Raw genomic sequence first — 6,000 nt, 5'->3', positions numbered from 1 at the left:
TGTTCTTCCTGACACTCCATCATGCTACGATACTTTGATAGCCAAGACTGCCATCTTCATATATATGCAGGTTTGGCATGATGTCAAAGGTATCATGGGAGCTGGAAGGGCCCTCAGATGCCATCCATCTACTCTTTAATTTCCTTATTTTACAGAAAAGGAAACTGAGGCCAAAGGAGGAACCTATATCTAGAGCTGGAAGAGTCCCCAGAGGCCATCCATCTACTGTTTAATTTATTTTATGGAAAAGTAAACTGAGGCTAAAGGAGGAACCTACATCTAGAGCTAGAAGAGCCCTCAGAGGCCTTTGTTCTACAGAGGAAGAAACTGAGGCCCAAGAAAGAGACACAACATGTCAAAGGTTACACATAGGAGAATAGATATAGACTCTGAAGCAACCTCATGGTCATCTAGCCCAAACTCTTCTTTCTACAAATGGGGAAACTGAAGATCAAGTAGGCTAAGTGACTTTATACTAGGACACACAGGTGGTAAACATCCAAATCAGGATTTGAACCCAGGTCTCTGACTCCACATCAGTGTTCTTTCCTCTGCACCAGGAATGATCTTGTCCCTTTCCTGCTAAAACACGTAGGAGTGGAGGTTTGGAGGTCAGCCACTCTGTGACCCTCGACCTGTATGAGTATGTCAGGCTTTTGCCCTGCCCTAAGCATCTGGGGCCCTGAACAGCAGTTTCTCAGGGTGGGGGAAGACACTAAGGAGGGGATATTCTCTAACACCAACAAAATACACGTTTTCCTTTTTTTTTCTAATCAACAAACATTTATTAAGCACCTACTAAGTGTCAGCCACAGTGCTAGGCGCTATGGACACAAAGACAAAAATGAGACAATCCCTGCCCTCAGGGAGCTTACATTCTACTTGCTTGTCAAAAAGCAAATGCTTCATTTCCAAAAGTGAGCTAGGACAGTCTTTAAGCAAGAGTTCTACCTGGTTAAAGTGAAGGCAGCAAGGGATGGGGATGGGGGGTGGAGATGGGGTGGTAGAAGTGGGGATTGGGGGGTGGGGTAGGGGTGGAGATGGGGAGGAGGAGGGTGGGGGTGGGGATGGTGTAGTAGGGGTAGGAGTGTGGTGAGGTAGGGATGAGAATCAGGTAGGGCTGGGGATGGGGAGGTAGAGGGTGGGCAGCCCAGTTTCAGAATATCCTGTAGCCCCACACTGATTGCTTGGGCTGTGAAGAGTCTGCAGCTTTTAGTCCTTTGTGGATGGGTGTGGGGATGGGGGATGGAGTGAGGAGAGAGTTAGTGCCTGTCACAAAGAGGCTGGCCTAGAGGGTGCTGCCTGCTGCAGTGAGATGCTCTGACTGGTTCGTATAATTGTCAGTTAAAGGTATCCTCAGCTGGCTGACCTAGGCCCATGGGTTGATTGTGTGAGACACCCAAAGACGCCCATATCCCCCTTTCCTTTCCCTTAGAGCCTCACCTTGCCCCTTCTCTGTTGCCCCTTGGAAGAGAGAAGGTCCAGCCTAGCGTGTCCAAGTCACTACTTTGTAAACCTTAAGATGCTATGGTGACATGGATGGTCATTGTTATTCCAGGATCAAGAACTGGAAGGCCCCCAACTGTCTCACTTTACAGAGGTGGACACCAATTCGTAAAGAGAGAAAATGACTTGCCCCGGACCACACAGCAAAGCCAAGTTTCCTGCCACTGCACCACACTCCCCTCTAAGGAATCTCAGTGGGGCCTCCACATGCACAGACACTTTTGGTGGGGATGCTAGGAATGATTCTATCAAGAGGTTCAACCTGGAGAAGAGAAGATTTGGCTGGAACACTGTGTGTCTTCCAAGGACACGAAGGGCAGAACCAGATAGTTCTCCCCAGCAGAGCTAGGAGCAAAGGGGGCAGATTTTTAGCTCAATGCCTGGAAAATCTTCCTATCAATGACAGACAGGGATCAGGACCGGACCTGTGTCTGGATTGGCATAGTGAATTCCTGGAAGAGGAAACTCCTTCTACTAATGCACATAGCACCTTCTCTGCAATGGAGAGTCTTATAGAGTTTCTTGGGGCAGTGAGAAATGAAGTGACCTAGCCAGGGTCACACAGCTCGGGCAGGATCTGAATCCCTGCTCTTCCTGACTCCAGGACCAACATGCCTTGCAGCTTCTCACCTGACAGAGCTGTCCAAAAATGGAACAGGCTGGCTATGGATTTAGCAAATCCCACTCTTCCCCTCTTGCCCCTCAGGAGAAGGGCTCAAGGGGAGGCTGGAGAAGCAAAGGACTGTAGGATCCCAGAGCTGGAGCTGGCAGGGCTCCCTGAGGCCCAGAGAGGGAAAGTGACTTAGCCTAGGTCACACATAGGACCCCAGAGCTAGAGCTTGAAGAGGCCACCTAGTCCTACACTTGGAGTAAACTGAGGCCCGGGGGGGGGGGAAGTGACTTGCCCGAAGTAACACAGGTAGCGTCAGAGATACAATTTAAGGCCAGATCCTCTATCCCAGTGGCCAGGGCTCTTTCTGTCTGAGGCTGTGGTACAGAGGAATCCCGGTCACACGTGGGCTGGACCAGGTGGCCCCCGAAGTTCTTCCAACTTGACTCCCTGATCCCTAGGCTAGACTCTTAAGCACCTAACTGGATCTCATTTGGGGGATTTCTCAGCAGCTTCAATCAGGCTATTGCGTACTGAATAATGGAGTGACTCAATCAACTTTCATGTGGCCTGGAGTGTACATCATTTCTTCAAGTGTCATGAAGGGACCCTTGCAGGCCATGGAGTCCAACTCCCTCACTTTGCAGCTGAGGAGATTGAGCCTTCAAAAGCAGAGATAAAGTGACTTGTTCAAGGCCACATAGCTAATAAGTATCTGAGGCAGGATTTGAACTCAGGTCTTCCTGTCTCTGGGCCCAGAGCTCTATTCATTTGCCATCTACCCACACTCCCAAGACCTTGAACATTTGGACCATGTATGTGTTGACCTCTCCAATAACCTAGGGTGAGAAGGTTTTCTTGGTTATGACAACAAAGGCCCCAGTAATGCTGGGTTAGCAGCCCTGCAGCACTGAGGTTCACAGAAGGACCACCCCCATACACCCACCTGTGGTATGCTGCCCCTGAGCACCACTGCCCATCTCTACTGGCTGGATGAAAGGCAAAAAAGGCCAGTCCTGACCTTGACAACGTTGGCAGGGCCTGCCGGATACCCTCCCCCGAGAACAAGGTAGGCCAAAGTACCAGAGAGTCCCCTAAACAGACAGTTCTGCTCAGCAGCTATCCTGGGCTGGGGAGGTGATGAGTGAGGAGAGTGAGGCAGGACGGGAAAATGTTTACTCCCCAGAACTCAAACCCACCGTGTTAATTTGCCTTCAGTTGTAGATTGCCACCTATGAAGGGTCCTCTCCCAAGAGAAGGGATTTCACAAAGAGCTAAGAAAGAAGGGCGAATGCCCAGAAGCCATGCACACACAGGGCAGGAACACTCTAAGCTAGGTGTGAACAAGATTAGATTGGGGAACAGGTTAAGGATTAGTAACAAAAGTACCAAACTGAAATTAGGTGTTCAGTTGGAAGGGTTTTGTGTAGTCCAATCTACGGGACCCCTAGGCTCAGGGCAAAGCTAATGTTGGAAGTTTGAAAACTGGCTACATTTTAGGGCCTGGCTAAGGCCTGTAGACTAAGGCCCCCTGCTAGATGGGGGGAAAGATTCTCCACATTGCAAAAGGGTTTCTTTTGTCTCTAGGGAGATTTCCTGGAGGGTTTGGGCTCTTAACCTGGAGTTGGTGAAACTTATGGGGCTTTGAAAAAATGTTTTGCTAACAAAATTCCAATGAACGAGCTTCCTTTGTAAACCTCTGCATGGAAACATGTGATTCTGCAAAGGGGTCCCTAGCCATGCTGCCAAAGCAAGCCAGGTCACACAGAGAAGGTGTAGGGGATGGAAATGGGGAGCCTGAGGCAGTGGCCTACATTGGACATTGGAAATCAGGAGCCCAAGTCCTGGATTTGAAATTGTTAATCAGGAGCCTGAGGCCTGGATTAGGCCTGGATTTGACACTGGAAATTAGGAGCCTGAGGCAGTGGCCTGGATTCAACTTTGGAAATTGGTCTCTTCAACTGTGTTTGTATCACCACTGCTCCCAGCCCGTCCAGAAGAGGGACAGGCAGAAGGAATTCTTTTAGAAATGTTTTCAATTCCATTTTCTCATTTGTTCTAGGAAGAAGCTGTCAAGAGGAAAACAGAATGAGACTTACTCAAACAAGGCTAGGCTTCAAAAGCAGAATGTTTTCTTGGTAGGTTTTTGTGTTGTTTTTGTTTGCAATTGTTTCCAAAATATCCATGCAAGAAAGCTGGCAGAGAACCCAGAGAGAGTGCGGGAGAGAGCCCAGGGAGCGCTAGGCCCCTCTTTGTGAGACCTCCCGACACCAGCCATGCTCTGGGTAACCCACGGCTGCCAGCTTGAAAATGCAGAAAACAGCCAGTGGAAGGTTCCCTCCGCAGGGCAGATGTCCAGACACATGCAACTGTCGATTATGCCAGGCCTCTAAGCAAACATTGCCTGGGAAAAGGAACAGATTGGAGTGACAAAGGCCGAAGAGTTGGGGCATCTGTTCCAACTCCATCGGAACTCGGCAGACCTCGAAGGCAGAATTCCCAGGGACTCAGAGGCTAGAGAGAAGTCCAGTCCTGGGTGCCCCGACTTTGCCTCCAATGGCTCAGAGCCTAAGTGGAAGGAGGTGGCTCTCTTCCCTGCCCCAGGGGATAGGAGCCCAAATATTCACACCCTGTTTGGGAAGATAGCAGGCTCTCCTTCCACTGGGCTCAAGACAGCTTTTCTGAGACCATGAGGAAAGGATGCAAAGGGAAAATAAGACATGTCCAGAGAGTCCCTAATTCTACAGTTTCCTGGACCCTCCATAGCCAGGTTCCAGCAGGGAGCTGCCTTTCAGCCCAGGGGTCCTGAGCACACAAGAGTTTAGAGGAGGCCCTTTCAGAAGCATGGAGTCATCTGGGACCGGCCAGGATTCCTAAAAACTGGAAGAGAAAGAAGCTGTCATCAGCACAGGTCAAAAGGCCACACCCAAGGACCTAGAAGGCCACATGCAGCCTTGAGGCCTTTGGTTCTCCACCCCTATTATAGATGCATAAAGGCCATCTCAACTGTAACTCCTTCATTTTATAGGACCAGAGGGGTGACTCATGCAAGGTCACATCCTAAGATCCTAAATCTCAAGCTAGAAGAGCCCTCAGAGGCCGGCTAGTGCAACCCCCTCATTTTACATATGGGGAAACTGAGGCCCAGGGAGGGGAAGGGACTTATCCAAGGTCACAAATAAGATCCTAGATCTGGAGCTGGAAGGGACCTCATAGACCATCGAGACTAATCCCTCATTTTACAGAGGGGGAAACTGAGGCCCAGGGAGGGGAAGGGACTTATCCAAGGTCACACAGGTAGCAGCAACCTGTGTGTAACATGTAACACATGTTACAAGCAATTTGACAGTCCTATAGACAGGACTCTTAGTCAAAGGACACTAATTTCTGTGTCACATGGGACTCTTTGGGAGGAATGCCAAGATACCCCAACAGGATCTAGTGAAGAATTCTATGGCCGCACTTGCTGGGGGCAAGCATTCCTTAATGGCACATGCAGAGAAATGTTTGAGAGCAGATTCCTTCTAATGGCGACCATGCTACAGGATAGGCCCTGCCAGCTCATTGCTATGGGGTGTTTGTAGCAAATTTCTGGCCCTAAATTGCAGATACTTGCACTGTGTGCGAAGATCCCTCCCTAGCTCTTGATCTGTCTAGTCCTCTTCTCCTGTCTTCATCTTGGAGCCTGGCAGTGAGCCAGGGCTCAAGAAGACTGGGTGGCAAGTGATCCCAAGGCCTGGCCATCCCCACCAAGCTAACAAGACATCAAGAACAGGACCATGCTGGCTGTTGTTCAAGAGCCAGCCTAGCTAAGGTCAAGGAAGCTCACTGCTGGAAGGGCAGCCATATTCAGCCAGAGAGTCTCAGGAAGGCCACGGAGTCAT

The 6,000-nt window shown here is 49.8% G+C and overlaps 1 protein-coding gene across 1 annotated transcript in view; it reads right to left on the bottom strand.

The window, feature by feature from the left end:
* Positions 1-769: 769 nt before the first annotated feature.
* OPHN1 (oligophrenin 1) overlaps positions 770-6,000 on the bottom strand; it is a 276,933-nt gene continuing 271,702 nt past the window's right edge. Inside the window, exon 24 of the mRNA XM_036740449.1 lies at positions 770-4,996. The gene's annotated coding sequence lies outside the window, so the exon portion shown is untranslated. The remainder of the gene's footprint in view (positions 4,997-6,000) is intronic.

Source organism: Trichosurus vulpecula (assembly GCF_011100635.1).
Source record: "Trichosurus vulpecula isolate mTriVul1 chromosome X unlocalized genomic scaffold, mTriVul1.pri SUPER_X_unloc_1, whole genome shotgun sequence".
Classification (NCBI taxonomy): domain Eukaryota; kingdom Metazoa; phylum Chordata; class Mammalia; order Diprotodontia; family Phalangeridae; genus Trichosurus; species Trichosurus vulpecula.
This window is presented reverse-complemented; position numbering and strand designations above follow the sequence as displayed.